Source organism: Stomoxys calcitrans, chromosome 1 (assembly GCF_963082655.1).
Source record: "Stomoxys calcitrans chromosome 1, idStoCalc2.1, whole genome shotgun sequence".
Lineage (NCBI taxonomy): Eukaryota > Metazoa > Arthropoda > Insecta > Diptera > Muscidae > Stomoxys > Stomoxys calcitrans.
This window is the reverse complement of record NC_081552.1, coordinates 223,860,731-223,877,511: the sequence shown is the minus strand read 5'-3', so window position 1 is coordinate 223,877,511 and position 16,781 is coordinate 223,860,731. Positions and strand designations below refer to the sequence as shown.

General features: G+C 38.8%; 1 long non-coding RNA gene across 1 annotated transcript in view; it reads right to left on the bottom strand.

Moving 5' to 3' along the window:
• The window catches only part of LOC131994365 (uncharacterized), a 137,123-nt gene that overhangs the window by 73,234 nt on the left and 47,108 nt on the right, over positions 1–16,781 (bottom strand). The window contains exon 3 of the long non-coding RNA XR_009396664.1: positions 15,665–15,931. This is a non-coding gene — a long non-coding RNA (uncharacterized LOC131994365). The remainder of the gene's footprint in view (positions 1–15,664; positions 15,932–16,781) is intronic.

Sequence of the window (16,781 nt, the reverse complement as noted above, 5' to 3'; positions counted from 1 at the left end):
CAGGAGCGTGATAAGACCAATACTTACATACGCCTCAGTAGTTTGGTGGACTGCTATGGAGAAAAAGTGCAATACAAGGACCATACAACAGATTCCGAGAACATGGTGCCTTGGCATAGGCGGAGCGATGAGTACCACGCCCACTTAAGACTATTCTAGATATCCGACCCATTGTTATACAGATTAAGTGTGAGTCAGACGTAAGGCGATGGGAGAATGGATTAAGGATGGGATCAGCTCATACCGTCGCGGTATAATCGAGGCGACGATAGGAAACCTGGAAGGCAGGGAAGAGGTTTCCGATCGTATACCTGAGATGAACCTTGAAGTCGAGTGCAAGGCACTGCTGCCATCGGCACAGTCTTGGATTGACGGGAACCTAGTATTGCCATCTGAAAGATCATGTTACATGGATGGATCAAAGCTAGAGGACAGAGTGGGCCTGGGGGTCTACACCGAGAACCCAGGGACAGATATCTATTTTAGACTGCCTGAACATAATACGGGGAGGCCACCGTAGCGCAGAGCATGTCCGTCTATAACGCTGAACGCCTGGGTTCGTACCCTGGCGAGACCTTCAGAAAAAATTTTCAGCGGTGGTTTTCCCCTCCTAATGCTGGCAACATTTGTGAGGTACTATGCCATGTAAAACTTCTCTTCAAAAAGGTGTCGCACTGCGTCACGCCGTTCGGACGCAGCTATAAAAAGGAGGCCCTTATCACTGAGCTTAAACTTGAATCGGACTGCACTCATTGATATGTGAGAAGTTTGCCCCTGTTCCTTAGTGGAATGTTCATGGGCAAAATTTGCATTTGTATTTGACCATAATACGGTCCTACAGTTGGAGATCCGGGCGCTGAAGTGGACGTTGAGTGTGAACATATTTACGGACAGTAAAATTGCCATAAGGGAAATAACAACCAGGACGGTAAGGTCACGAACAGTCTTGCAGTGTAAGAAGGAGATTAACGCCTTTTCTGAGGATGGCAAAATCCGCATCGTTTAAGTGCTGGGCCATAACGGATTAAGGGAAAATGAAAGGGCAGACGATTTTGCAATGAAGGCCAGAGGACTGCCGTCAATAAACTTGGTTTACCCAAAGCCTTTCGGGTCTACGCAGTCCGTGTTATGGGAGTGGGCGACGAATAGGTATGCAACATTGTGGAACAGCTAAACGGTCGATAGGACGGCGAAAATCCTATGGGGGGATCCAGATCGGGAGAAGTCGAGGCTATTACTGAAAGGAAGTAAGAAGGAGGTCAGTATAGCTATTGGTATCATAGCGGGACACATAGGGCTACGAGCTCACGTATGTAAAATAGGTGTGGCAAGTAATGCCACGTGTAGGGCATGCGCGGAAGATGATGAGACGTTGGAGTATTTCATTTGTCATTGCCCGGCTTTCGCGTCTAACAGATACCGATACTTAAGTGGGGACACAATACCAGACATGAACCAACTTAGGGGAGTGGTATTGAAAACAATTAAGGATTTTGTAAATAGCCCGAAATTCCTAACTTCAAATTTTCTTTAAAGAGGTTACTTTAGAGTTTTTAGAGCGCACAACAAGCCGATTACTGGCTTAGGTATATGTCCATAGTGCCATGGGGCGGATTATTATCTGCACCCTCTTTCTAACCTAACCTAACCTAACTTTATCAAAATGGATATTTGGATGTGTTGCAAACGGAATGACTAAATGAATATACCCCCAAACCTATGGTGGTGGGTATACAAATACAAACATGAAAATAGTACTGAGTCGCATAGAAAATCAGACAAAATTCTAAAAAAATTTAACAAATACAGTATTTGGCTCATTTATTAGAAATGGGCATCACTTTCCCGCGGCGATCGGTTCTGTGCAACGGAACGAAGTTACTAACTTATAGGAGCTCGATGGGTATCGCTACATGCAAATATGTGGCAACTACAATAGCAAACAGCATAACAACCCAACCTTTCACAAATAGGACTTTTTTCTTCCCAGGACGATAGTGACGATTTCATGGTGCTTTACCAGTTGCGCGATCAACAAATATACCAACATACATGGCACGAACCATACGACGACCAAGACCCCAAACACTTCTCAGAATGCTCATAACCACTTTAAGTGGGCCAGGAAACACTTTCTTTCCGAAACTGTCGCACCAAGATATTTTACCAGCGGTACGTTCCCGTTATAAGTTGAGTCACCCATGATTTGGCAGTGGGTGGATGACTGCGTGATAATTTACCCTTGAGCAACATTGCTCACCTCTAGTTTCTAGTGCAAGTTCAAACTCCTTCAGTTTAGATGAGTGGCTCATCCGCATAGGCACTGAATCAAAAAGACTTAGGCAAATGCCTCAGCAACGGATATTTCATATGGTTTCTAACCCCTGGTGCTCTACACTCGCAGATACACGATAACGGAGTTCAGACTTCCCTATATGGACTGGATCACCCTGCAGTTGTCGAATCAGGCGAAGTACCTTGGCATAGTCCTAGTTTCGAAGCTGTCCGGGAAGAGAAAAACCGAGAAATGGGGCCTGAACCAAATGGACTCAGACAAATGCCTTAGCAGCGCAGATTCCATATCCACAGTGCTCTTCGCTCGCAGATACAAGATATCGGAGTTCAGACTCCCGTTTTTGGACGGGATCACCCTTCAGTTGTCGAAGGAGGCAAAGTACCTTCGCATAGTCTTCGATTCGAAGTTGTTCTGGAAGAGATTTGCCGAGGAAAAGAGCCGTAAGGCATTGTGCGCTTTTAACTCCTGCAGGAGGATGTGAGGGGTAACCAACAAGACGATCTATGGGATGTATACGGCCATGGATTTGGTGATATTCGTACGTTTAGGTACTAAAAAGTACCAACACGTACGAAATGGTACACAGCGACAAAGCAAAGGGTTAGAAATTTGTTTTTGGGCTCAAGTGAAAGATCGTCTCGAATAAATAAGGTATGGCAAAAAAACATTTTGCAAAATCGTACCGGAAGTGGGAGAAATAGTACGTTTTGTGCCACAATTGGTACTATTTGGTACTTTCTTTGAAAATTGAACTAGAGCTTTGAATTTTAGAACTTAGTTACACATTGGCAACCTTATGGGGGTGACCATAAGAGTTTTTGGAAATTTTTACATTTAAAAAAAGTACCAAAAAGGTACGAAATAGGTGAACTTTGTACAGGGCGAATGGATAGAGGTAGAATTTTGAAATGTGACTTAAAGGAGATCTGGTGCAAAATGATGAGGGTGAAAAGAAAAAATGGAAGAATGGTACTGAAAACGTACGTTTAGTACCGCAATTGGTACCATTTGGTACATTATTTACAGATGGAGCTAGAGGTCTGAAATTTGGCATGTAGGTACAACTAGGAAATATATGATGGGTGACTAAATTATGTATTAAAAATTTCAAAATTTTGGTACCAAAAATTGGAACCATTTGGTACTTTCTTTACAGGTACAACTAGGAAAAGTATGATGTGGTCACCCATGAATTTTTATAGTTCGTACATTTTGGTACCATTTAGTACTTTCTGTGCAGATGGAGCTAGAGATCTGAAATTTGGCATGTAGTTAAAAATTAGAAATATATGATTTTTTCACAATTCTAACAGTTTGGTACGAAAATTAGTACTATTTGGTACTTTCTTTATAGATGGAGAGGTCCGAAAATTAGTATGTTAGATGGGTTGCTAAATGATCTATTTACCATTTACACATTTTGGTTCCAAAATTGGTACCATTTGGTACTTTCTTTACAGATGAAGCTAGAGGACCGAAATTTGGCATGTAGGTCCAAGAAGGAAATGTATATAATGGGTGACTAAATTATCCATTCAAAATTCGTACGTTTTGGTACCAAAAAGGGCAAAATAGTACTTAATCTATATCTTCGCCACAACGAACAACGGCTGATAAAATTAAGCAATGTGACAAACATATTCTCAGTCTTGACAAAAATACGACATGTGGAAGAAAATGTACTAATTGTGACAACACAAAAATTGGTAGCTTGAAAGAATATACCAGGCGACTAGATGATATCTTTATACCCTACACCATCACTGAGGTACAGGGTATTATAAGTTTGTGCATTTGTTTGGAACGCTAAGATGGAGAAGAGCTAAACCCATTGATAAGCATACCGATCGACTCAGAATCGCTTTCTGATTCGATTTTTGGTTTATTTGTATGTTTAGGTACTGAAACGTACAAAATGGTACTTGCTCAACGGAGTTAATTAAATTTTGGGTGACAAAAAAATTATTCAAAATCGTACATTTAGGTACTCAAACGTTCAAAATGGTACTTTCTTTACTGATTGAGATAAAACACTCAAAATTTAGATACGGTTACACCTTAACAGTAAATATTGAGCGATAAGATTTGTTTTTTGTTACTCATGCATTTAGGTACTAAAAAAATACAATATGGTACTTTTTTTACAGAGTGATCTTAAGCTCTCAAAATTGGGATACAGCTACACCTGGGCTATAAAATTTGGGCGACCAGAAGACTTTTTTTTCAAAATCCTTCATTTAGGTACTAAAACATACAAAGTGGTACTTTCTTTACAAATTGAGCTAAAGCGACGAATTGTTATTTTTGGTACTATTTGGTAGTTTCTTTACAGAAGGGGACAGATTTCTGAAATTTTATATGCAATTATTACACAACTTCACAATCTTATAAATCGAGTGACTACCTATGTTTTTGGAAGTCCTACACTAAAAACGGGGTATCACAAACGGGGGCAGCGAAGCGGACCACCGGATTGCTAGTTTTGAATATAGGGAAAGTATTAGAGTATTACGATGTGAAATTTTAATGTTATAATGAATTTGTTGTGCACTGTAATTGCAAAATCATTGCAAATCACAGCAAATAAACAAGAAACCACCAACGAATGACAGAAAAAGTGATACGCATACATAAATAGCTATACCGCATAAATGTTAAGCGACCCAGACGCAACAGTTGGTTGTTGGCAAACATTATACACAGCGTGTGTAGGTATTTGTTTAACTCTATGTAAATATATAAAGCGGAATGAATTATGACGTATGTATGTATATTATACATGCACACATGCCCGTGTATATGTAGCTAGACATCAACAAAAAGCCGACATGGCCGAGTGTCAATTGGTTGCCACCTCCACACTGTGGTAAAGTGCAAAAGAGATCAAGGCACAGCAGACATTGGCGCTAGACGAGAGTGACCGAATGAATGAATAGCGAAACGCAGAAACACTTGGTCGGGTTTTCATCTTAAATCAGGCGGAAAAAAAACCAAACTAGATACCAAATAGGTATATCGCAAAATAATTTATGACAACCACACTCAAATCAACAACAACAAAAACAATGGCACAGACCACAAACCCAAAAAAAAAACCAACAACTACAACAATTGCCAACCACATCAACTTATCATACCCACACACCATTTGTGTGTTAGTTAGTTAACAACAATTGCGGAATAACAAATAGCAAAAACAACAATAATAACAACAACAACACGGCAACCACGATATGCTATGCTTTTGGATACCCAATAAACCCAATATCCATCCATTCACAAGAGAGAGAGCAAGCACACCTATATATATCGCTGTATTAGTTAGACACATAAGCAACAACAACAACAACAGCAACAATGACAATAACCCCTTGATGGTATTGTAGAAGATAGTCAAAGCAAATTTTTGTACGAATCGCGTATTCGCGTTTTCAAAACATCGTTCATTTATACCCTGCCCACTATACACCCATACATAGATAGGCCCCCACACTAACGAACAACAACAATAACAACCGCCACCAAACGAATTCAAAGTTACTCTCAACTGTTCGTCTGCTATGTGTGATAATGAGTACATGTCATGGTATGAGTGTTAACAACAACAAAGCAAAGAGCGAAGGCGCTAAATGTACTCACATGGATGTTTTTGGCTGCGATTACCGTTTAGCAAAGGCAACAGCAGCCACAGCAAAAACGAGATTCATTTGTAAACGCATATGGTCTCTCTGTTTTGGGCAAACATTCCGCTACATCAACAACCCCAATTTGAGATACTGCTGTTTGGGAGCTCAACTCTGCTCTTCCTTTCTCACATACTGGCACTCAAATGCCTACACACACATATACACAGTCCGAAAACAGCATTTGAACTCGCACGTGTTCTCTCTCGCTGGCTATGTTCACCTACAATTTTACTCTTTCTCTCTTTGCTGTTGGCATTGCGGTTGTTGGCATCAAAATTCAAGTTCATCATATCTCTCCGCATTGTGTAGGAATTGTGGTGTGTGAGGGACTTTGAGGTTTTGGTTTTATAGGTAAACAACACCAGTTGCTTTGCTCTCAGAGAGCACAGAGAAAGAGAGAGACGCAGTGAGTAAACACAAGGAGCTATTGAAATTTATCTACAAAGAGAGCATATTTCAAAACAAACGGATAATTTATCTATAAAGTTACGGATAAATGTGTGGGGGGGTTTAAATTCTCTCGTAAAGTGAAATGAATTCATTTATTTGTTGGATGTTGTTCTGAGTGGGTCCACTATGACTCGTCGCTTGGGTTAAATTAGCTAGATTTGTTACCGAATATATATTTTTTTAAGTAATCCTCGGAGTGGCCATTCCTTGTTAGGCAAACAAAGAAAAATCCAAGTTGAGCAACAGAACTGAAAAAAAACTTACAATTTCGCTTGAAGAAATAATTTTTTCTTTCAATACAACGCCGGAAAGGTAAATAGGGAAAAGCGTTTGGTTTATGCCGAAAATCACAAAAATGAGTCGATGGACTATTGAAATAGACTTTTACAGACGAAAATAAATTTAACATATGTGGCAGAGATGGTCGGCGCTAAGTAAGGAGAAAAACTAACGAAGATGTTTTGGTTAGGAATATGGGGAAGACATTTATAGAAGTAGAGTTGGGGTCAATTTGGTTGGCGTCTGAACAAAAGAGTCAATACTGAACCGCTGCGCAAACGGGCAAAAAGTGCGTGTGTCAGGGAACTTAGACGCGAAAAGTTAATTTACGAGCACCGTCTACGTGCCAAAGTTATTGCATCTCCAAGGGGAAGGTAAAGCTTTTGGTCATTTGTAAATAGAGTGAGGTGCAACTTGTTGACTATCCCGACTCTAATTAAAGAGGACCAGATTCACTGACCCGGCTGATAAGGCTAACCTACTTGCTGAGATGTTTCAGGGAAATCCTCCCCCCCACATGATTAAAGATTATTGGTGGAGAGGGGTCAAAAGCGTTCTTGCGGATCTCGACGTATATAAATCCCCGGGCCCGGATGGTATATCAACACTTGTCCTATCTAAGTGTTCTGTGACACTTGCTCGTCCATTACGCAACCTCTTCAACCTTGCTTTGCGTGCTGATGTTTTCCCGACGTGTTCGAAGGTTGCAAACGTTCAGTCAAACCTCCAGAAAGATGAGGCGAACAATCCTGCGAATTACAAACCAATTGCGATATACTCCTGGCTTTCCAAGGTTATGGAGAGCATGGTTAACCATCATTTTGTGAGTTATTTGGAGTCTAACGATTCTTAGCGACCTGCAGTATGGGTTCCATAGAACTCGCTCCACGGGAGAACTGATGGCATTTCTGTCAGAACTTTGGAGTCGTGGCTCTAGATATCTCCAAGGCACTTGATGTGGTTTGATACGGTGCACTTTTGAGCTTTCTTCGAGATCGCACTATAGGAATTGTTATAGATTGAATCTCATCCATTGAATACAAGTTGACCGCAGGTGTACCACAAGGCTCTGTCCATTGTCCCACCCTTTTCTTTATTTTCATTGACGATCTTTTGGGTCAGACTTCGAATCCGATCTACTCATTTGCGGATGACAGCAACCTTCATCATTCATTTGTTTTCGACTATAGGCCGAGTCTTCCAGAAATTGAAGACAGGGGGCGGATTATGAATGATACACTCTGCCGGGACTTGCTGGCCATTTTAGAGTGGGGTCGATTGAACAGAGTTGATTTTAACACAAAAAGTATTTCACTTCCCCAGATCTTCTCAATATTTAGACCTAAGACGGAATATAACTTCCATGTATGGAAGGGGGCCCCAAGGTCCTTTTTGAAGCTACTTGACCGGGTTCAGATACTGAACATGGGTTCGAGAATTAGAAATACCTTTGCGTCACTGTATTCGTGTCAGAATCTCTTAGGGATAAAGTGGGGTTTGAAGCCCAGTCGTATGCACTGGTTGTTCTCGGCGGTCGTGCGACCAGTCCTGGCATATGGCTGCCACGTCTGATGGCCGCTGACGGATTTTATGTCACATGTCCGTTACCCTAACAGGATGAATAGGCTCGCACTAAGATTTTTGTCTGGGGCTGTGGGAACCACAACGACTGGGTCATTGGAGGCTATGTTGGGAATTCAGTCTATGGACTTGCTTATAAGGGAAACGACGGAGAGGACTCTTCTCAAATTGTAGCAGCTTGACTTGACTCGCGGGTCACCAGCGATACGTATACGTATATTGGATGTTGCCATGGCGGTCTCCCAGACGGACTTCCAGATGGGAATGGACATGGTGGATAAAGGACTGCGGATAAAGTTACCTACCCTGTCAGAAAGGGCGGTTTAGGTTTTTTCGGCATTTACGTTCTTGCAGATGAATCGAAGATGGAGAATGAAACAGGGTTGGATGTATATTGGAGCGAAATCGATATCAATGCCTCCTTAAGGATGACAGATGAGAGGTGTATGCGATGGCTGTTGCAGCGAAGCTTGTGTTGTCTATGAATATCGGCCGATCGGAAATTCATATTTTTAGCGACAGTCAGGCCTCGTTGAAGGCGTTCCTGGACCGCTGTCGAGAGTTACTAATGCGTCTACGAATACCATACATTGACCCTATGCTGGGTGCTGGGGCACAAGGATGTAGAGGGAAATGAAAAAACCTATGTACTTGCTAAGTCTGGAGTGAATCTTCCCCTTGTGTGGGTTATGGATGTGTATCCTCTCCTCTCGCAAATTTTTTAATGGCCCCAAAGAGGCGCGGCAAAGAAACTTGGTTAAGTCGCTGGAATGCAAGCGAAGGCTGTCAGCTATCAAAGCTAATGTGGGACGAACGTTCGAAGCACACCATAGGCGCTCTATTGTCAATGGAGAAGATGTATTTAAGTGCGGTCATTGGGATTGAAATTGACGAGGGGTTTAGCTCTGGAGGGAAAGTGGATGGTTTAGTTGCTGGGGTTATGGAAAATATTTCTTGAAATAGAAATATTTTTCGCACAAGGTAAGTTTGGCAGTAAAAAGAGGAAAACATGAAAACACAGCGGTTTAGGATTCAGAAATTCAGGAACTCTTTATTGGGTGGAAAAGAAAGCTCTGTAATGGAGATTGAACAAAACTCTTACCAGGAACAACGGTAGTGATTGAAGCTCACATAAAAAGTAAGTTTGTCATAGGAAAAAGAAAAGGAACAGACTGGCATAGTACACAAGGCTGCGTAAAGCACGACATCTTTAGAACAAACACAGAAACACTCACATGCAAAGTATTGAGCGGGAAAGCTGACGTGTGCGGGTGTATGCTAAAAGTTGCGAAACTTAGAAAGTAAATTAGAATGACTAGGTAGGAAAATGGTTTGGCATTAACAGGGATCATAAGTGGACACAATAAACTAGGTAAAGACATTTCTCGCATAGTCACTAGAAATGATGATACCTGTCGCTGATGTCACGGACAATTTTCATTTCCTTTGTCAATGCCCTGCACTAACCCAAACTAGAAATAGGATACTTGGTTCTTTTTTCTCTGGCAGAGGTGTGAATCCAGTCAAATACAAGGCCTTCATCAAAGCGTCAAAGTACGAGAAAGTGCATTGAAACCTGTCTTCTTCAGGCGGGAGTTAATGACCAGAGAAGAGCAAGAGTTCACGAGGAATCACATTGGGTCACATAATGGTTTACGCCGAGGCCAAGACTTAAATTATATTCTTCCAACTTAACCTACATGAAATTAGGTCCCGAAATATACCTCTAAACAATGCCATACGTGGAGCAGAGCATATTTTTACAAACAAAAGAGTATTCAGCAGCCAGCCTGCTATGCGAAAGTTACAATCACTTTAGCAGCAAAATCTACGAAGTATTGAACTCAAATGCGGAACTGCTAAAATACTTTGGCCTACCGCTCTGGCAAGGCCTCTTCTGTCGTTTGCCAGATCATGGGGAAAAAGTTGCATATGCATCTTTAACCCTTCGACGGGTGAGAAGGCCCTTGGGGACCTTTTTCTTGTTACCTAAAAATTTAAAAAAAAATGAGTTTTCATATAAAATTCTTTGTGGACCTTGTATTTCGGCAACGGCAAGTGATGACTCAACCGTCGTAGGGTTAAAAACAAGTTGTAAAGTTAAGTATCTATTAAACTTTATTTTAAGAAAAAAAATCCTTAAGTCAAGTAAAAAATCTTACACAAAAGGAAATTTTTCCTTAAAATGTTAGAAAATCGGTCATCTTAAAATTAAGTTCGTGACCTTTGGCTGAAGTCTTCAATACAAGGAACAAACATTTTTCAGACTAGATATGCATGTATTTAAGAATACTAAATTTTCCATAGTCTATTGAATTTCTTATAATAATTATGATCTCATTATTTTTAGTCCAAAATGCAAATACAGCATTTTTACCTTTATTTTGTTAAGTAGCCACAGCTGCTAATTAGCATAATAAGCTCCCCAAAAAGGCAATCAATGTAAGGCGGTGGACAGTGGAAGTGAGTTTTAGTTCAATAACAACAATGACAATGCCGACCAAGGCGAAGACAACTACAACGACAAACAAGGCAGCAAGAAGGAAAATAACACAGAAAATTAATTAAAACAGCCCTTGTAAAACACGTAAACAGTGTGAAGCGAAAAAAAAACTAAACTCCAACATTCAGAAGCAGCAAACGACGACCAAAAAAAAATAACAAAAAAAAGCTCCAAACAAAAGTAGGAGGCGCCTACAGAATGAATGGAAGTCAATGGAAATGAAGCAAACCGGCAGACAGACAGACAAACGGACAGACATACCCTCACACTCACACTACACAACAAAGCATTTCAACAAAATGAAACCAAAAAAGAAAAACAAAAACACAACTGCAACAACAACACCCAGACTCAAAGCCGATGGTGAGGAGTAGTCCGCAGCACATACACACACGCACACACACACACACACACAGCGAGAAAATACTGTGATCTCATTGGCATATGCAGTGCAATTAGAAGCGAAAATAAAAAAGCCCACGCAGATATGGAATGAATGAATGAACCACCGGACAGATGTGAAGGCGGTGTTGTTATTGTTGTTGCTGTTTCTGTTACTGCCTTTGAGATGGTGTCTGCTCTGTTGTATGGAGGAGGGCAAAAATGTGGAGCACCATGTGCGAGAGGAGTTCAAGCCGAACCGAAGAGATGTGAACAAGTAGCAAGCGATTCGTAGGTGAAGAGAGGGAGTACAAAAACACGAGAAAAAAAGATAACAAACAACAACACGAGTGCAAACATCAGCCAACTTAACATTAACACTTGAAGGGAGACAACAAAAACAACAACACTCAATTTTTTTTTTGCAAGCAAATGGAATAACTGCGAGGCATGGGTTGCCGTTGAGCGAGAAATGTTGCTGGTTAAGTAAATAAAAAACTGCTAGAATTGAATTTTTTGGCAAGGGTAAAATTAATTTTGGCACAAAAAAACTCAAGAATAGCCTCTTAATGATTAGTACATACATAAATAAAAAACGTGCCAAATCTTGGGAACCACCACCATGAATTTCGCTCAAATGATTAGAATGAACGAATATTTTGATAAAACTAAAACGCTTTATAATTAAGACTTGTAGGGGGATATTACTTGAGGTTGTAGGAGAGCATATGTGTATTTCTAGTACCAACTTCCTTCGGATATAAGTTGAGGCTCCAGGAGTAAAATCTGGGTATCGGTTCATTTGAGAGCTAAAAAGTAAAATCTGAAGGTCGGTTTTTATGAGAGCTATACACTGATAGAAAAATGAAGGTACTTTGCCAATACCGCCTTGTATTATTTTGTTCGCGCCGTTTGTAATACCATTTGGTATCAATTCAATACCAGACAAAGGAGGCTATTAAGAATTGACGGCGTCACATTTGTATTCTTGTCAACGCGCCAGAAGTGTTGGTGAGCTTTGTACGTAAAATATTGACGCCATTATAAAATCTTTGTTAAACACATAAATAAAACGTTTTAATACCATTTGAGTGCATAAAAACCTGTTAAAATAATCGAAAGCGGTGAAAATAAAAATATTGGGTTGCCCAAAAAGTAATTGCGGATTTTTTAAAAGAAAGTAAATGCATTTTTAATAAAACTTGAACTTTAATCAAATATAATTTTTTACACTTTTTTTCTAAAGCAAGCTAAAAGTGACAGCTGATAGCTGACAGAAGAAAGAATTCAATTACAGAGTCACAAGCTGTGAAAAAATTTTTCAACGCCGACTATATGAAAAATCCGCAATTACTTTTTGGGCAACCCAATAGTACAAATTCTAAGGACACTCTACATCAAAAACATGATAGTCTTTCATATGAAAAACACATCTGGGAATCAATGGATATGGAATCAATTGCTGGATACAGAGAATTGAGATTGTTCATGGTGTAACATTACACGGTAGCCGAGTTGGTAGCGTGCTTGGATTACCAGTGCAGGGGTCGTGGTTTCGATTCCCGCAAGATGGTCTGTCACTACTGTGGTATCACAATGGATTTAAAACTGTCCAAGTGAGTCTGTAAAGGACTGCCAACCTTACGTAACCTAACCTAACCTAACATTACTTTTTGTAATTATTAACATAAATAATCGAAATAAAATTAAATTAAAATTATTTTCAATGGTTTTTTTTTATTCATTAGGGAGTGGGGTAATCATTAATGATTTGGTATTAAAACCAATAACGGTCTGGTGATAAAACCAATAACAGATTCGTAATTAAACCCACACCAGTCCAGTAATAAGATTAGTACCAAACGGTACTAATCATTTTATCTTTCATCCATACCATCGGGTACTGTTTTTGTATCATACGGTATTGCTTTACTATAAATACCGTATGGAACGTTTGGTATCAAATTTTCTCTGGGTGTATCGGGTTATGGAACGATTCGGTATGTGCTTGTTATAGCTATTGAAGGTCATAGGCAAAGTCATCATGCCTAATTTCTGCCAAATCGAATAAAAATTTGCGGCCTTAAGAGACTTAAAAAATATAATCGGGAGATCGGTTTATATGGGACATCTAAATATGAACTAATGTTGCTGATTTTCAATCTCCAACGACCTACATCGATAGCGAATCGCTTTATTCATTTAGAAGCAATCACAATTTTCACTGACGGGCGGACGGACATGACTAAATCGACTTAAAATCTCATGACGATCAAGAATATATATACCTTAAGCCGACGACCATAGCCGTTAGTGCTTTTGGTCCACCCTGTGGATTCTGAGTGGACTGTAATTTAACGGGTGGTCACCCAGAGGAATAATAAGTCAAATGAGAAAATGGAGTATCCCAAAACGAGAAAAAATAAATAAAATACGGTAAGTGAAAGCCACCGTAGCGCAGGGGCGCATGCCAGCCTATGACGCTGAACGCCTGGGTTTGAATCCTGGCGTGATCATCCGAAAAAAATTTTCAGCGGTGGTTTTTCCATCCTAATGCTGGCAATATTTGCGAGGTTCTATACCATGTAAAACTTCTTTTCAAAGAGGTGTCGCACTGCGGCACGCCGTTCGGATTCGGCTATAAAAAGGAGGCCCCTTATTATTGAGCTTAAACTTGAATCGGACTGCACTTATTGATATGTGAGAAGTTTGCCCCTGTCCTTAGTGGAATGTTCATGGGCAAAATTTGCATTTCCAAGTATTTATTGATAAAGTCGACTTTTTTTAAAAAAAAATTTCAAAATTTCCTAAAGAAGAAAGGTATTCCTATTTCGTAGACTTTTGCCGTCAAAATATAATCTTTCCTTTTTATATTCATAAATGGGCGAGGTATTAAGAAGAGTTTAAAATGCTCAATTGACGCATCTTTATATTAAAACCACAGTCAATATGGCTTAAAGCAAAAGTTTCTACATTCCCTTTTTGTATTTAAATTAAAGCTTGAAATTGTCTATATATCCTAGCCGACTTTCAACTACCTCTATAAAAACCCTTAAAGAAACACAAAATGATCTCTATTCTATCATATTTTATGTATCCAGCATTATCAAAAATCATTTTACAAAAATGTTGAATTTTCCAAATTTCGTTGTTGCTGTCATCATTGAACGTGAAAACAGACCGCCTGCACCAAATCGGAGTCTATATATTTCAAATTCCATCTAGAATTCGCTAAAATCGTTGCAAAAATCTATGTTTGTGAGATGTACCCTATATATATAAAAAATTGTTCGATTCGTTCATGGATTGGAATATACTTTTACCATGCCGAGAAAATGTCGTTTGCCAAATTTACGACAAATTGGAAAAAAAAAATGTTTGTTTCACAGCAAAAATACCGAAAATTTTGGATACGTTAGTGTGGGACCTACCCTTAGAGTTTGACCCATATGAACCATATTCGGATTTTATAAGCTCAAGATGTTTAATGTTGAAATCGATCTATATGCTAGCTATATCATAATTTCGACCTGGATGAGTAAATTATAACAAATTTTTTAAAATTTCAGCAAAATAGGACATTAAATACGCATTTTAGGAGCTCAAGATTTCAAATCTGGAGTTCGGTCCCTACGGGGGCAATGAAAATATATAATCCCATACAGCCCATTCTCGAAAGCAAAACTTAATCGATAAAAAAAAACTCAAACTTCCGTAAACATAAAACTATTAAGCTAAATCCTTCACTTATAACAACGTAATACCTAAAATTTTGTTTGGATATGGCACGAATTGTTATTACTATCGGAATACCAAAGTTAATCAAATCAAAAATGTAATAGAGAATAAAGTACCTAAATGCATCTCAGAAAAATTGGAAACAATTCTTACCTAGCAGCAACATAGGCGAAGCAAAACTTGTATCTCTATACAGCTTTTTTCTCTGTGCAACTTTCTTTTCGACTTCAAAATCGATTATTCGACTTTTTAATCATTGAAAGTCGACTTCGACTTTCAACTGTTTTTACACAAAAAGTCGATTAATCGATTAGTCGAATGTCAATTTTGGGATAAGGTCATTCATATTTTTTACAAAAAAAGTCGATTGATCTATTAGTTGAAAGTCGATTTTGGGATTCCTAGTTCATACATAGGAGTATTCACATTTTCGCGAATGCACTGTAAATAGAACCTAAAATTTGAATTTGACAGCACCCATCGATATTCAATCTTACCCATATATCGAACTTTGGCACAAAGGAACCATATGAAAAACATATGAAAAGGGGTTTCAAATGAAACTAACACAGGTGGAGACATAATAATCGCCCAATTGGGCAGAATATAATTGAACAAGAAATAATTAAATGATAAAGATATAAGATAAATAATTTATTTACAAAGTTTCAAAATAAGACCTCCCTGTAACTACCTAATTATAAAGAGTTCATTGCAAATACTGTTTAAAATGAATATGCACTTACTTACCATTTATTTTGGCGCATTAATCCTTGTTCTTTATGTCGTCTTTCATTCTCATTGAAGATGTACTTCGTGTAATAGCGTTGTTGTTGTTGTTGATTGCAGAACAGTCCAACACACCAAATAGTCCAATAAATACACCACACCGTTGACATATTATTCGCCAATCTTTCTTAGCATGCCAAACACAAAAACAAAGACACGACAAGTATTCACCACTTACTCACTTTGTTTACATTTGAGATTTCACCACGATCACACTAATTGGTTTGCCTAGAAATCAATAGAGAAAACGACAGTAACTTTAAACACACGAATTTTTTAAATGAGAGCAGTATTTCACAAGATTTTTAATGTACTCGAATAGCTTTTAGGTTATTTTTAGCGTTATTAAACAATTTATTATATTATATCCACTTTGTGTTGGTCTTTTTCCATGTTTTTTATGTATATATGAGACTGCGACCGAAACTAGTGAAGTTTTAATACGAACTAAAGAAATTGCAATGAGTTTGAAAGCGGGAAAAAGCAAAAGAGAGAGAAAGAAAAAAAAGCTTAAAGAGATTAACAGCACGACAGCGTTTTGCATGCACTCCATTCCTCATTAAGGATTGTCCCAAATAAGAAGACTTAAATGTGTGTGCATGGTAACTCCAATATGTGGAATTATAATTTAGGAAATAAGGTTTCACATAATATGATCTTAGAAGATCATAAATTAAACAAAATTAATAACACTCGAAAATCTTATCACACGTCTTATCCCTTCAGCGATTCATTTATGCTGTAACTGATTTTTATTTTTGTTTTTTTTTCATACTACCTTTATTCCTTTAACTTTTATAACTCAGTTTATTAGGAAAAAAATTGTTGTCTACTACACTACGCAAGGCGCTGGCAGTGAACCTGTCGAAGATGACATTTGCATAATTCATCGATTATCTGGTCGCCAAAAACATGTTTTTTTTTTTTTTCTTTTTTCTTAAATTTCGCCAATTTTGAATCCTTAATAGGAAGAGGACTGCCCTCAATAAACTCCCACTGAAGCATTTGGGGTTGACGCAGCCCGAGTTAAGGGCGTAGTTTACAAATGCTCATGTAACACTGTGGAACAGAGAAACGG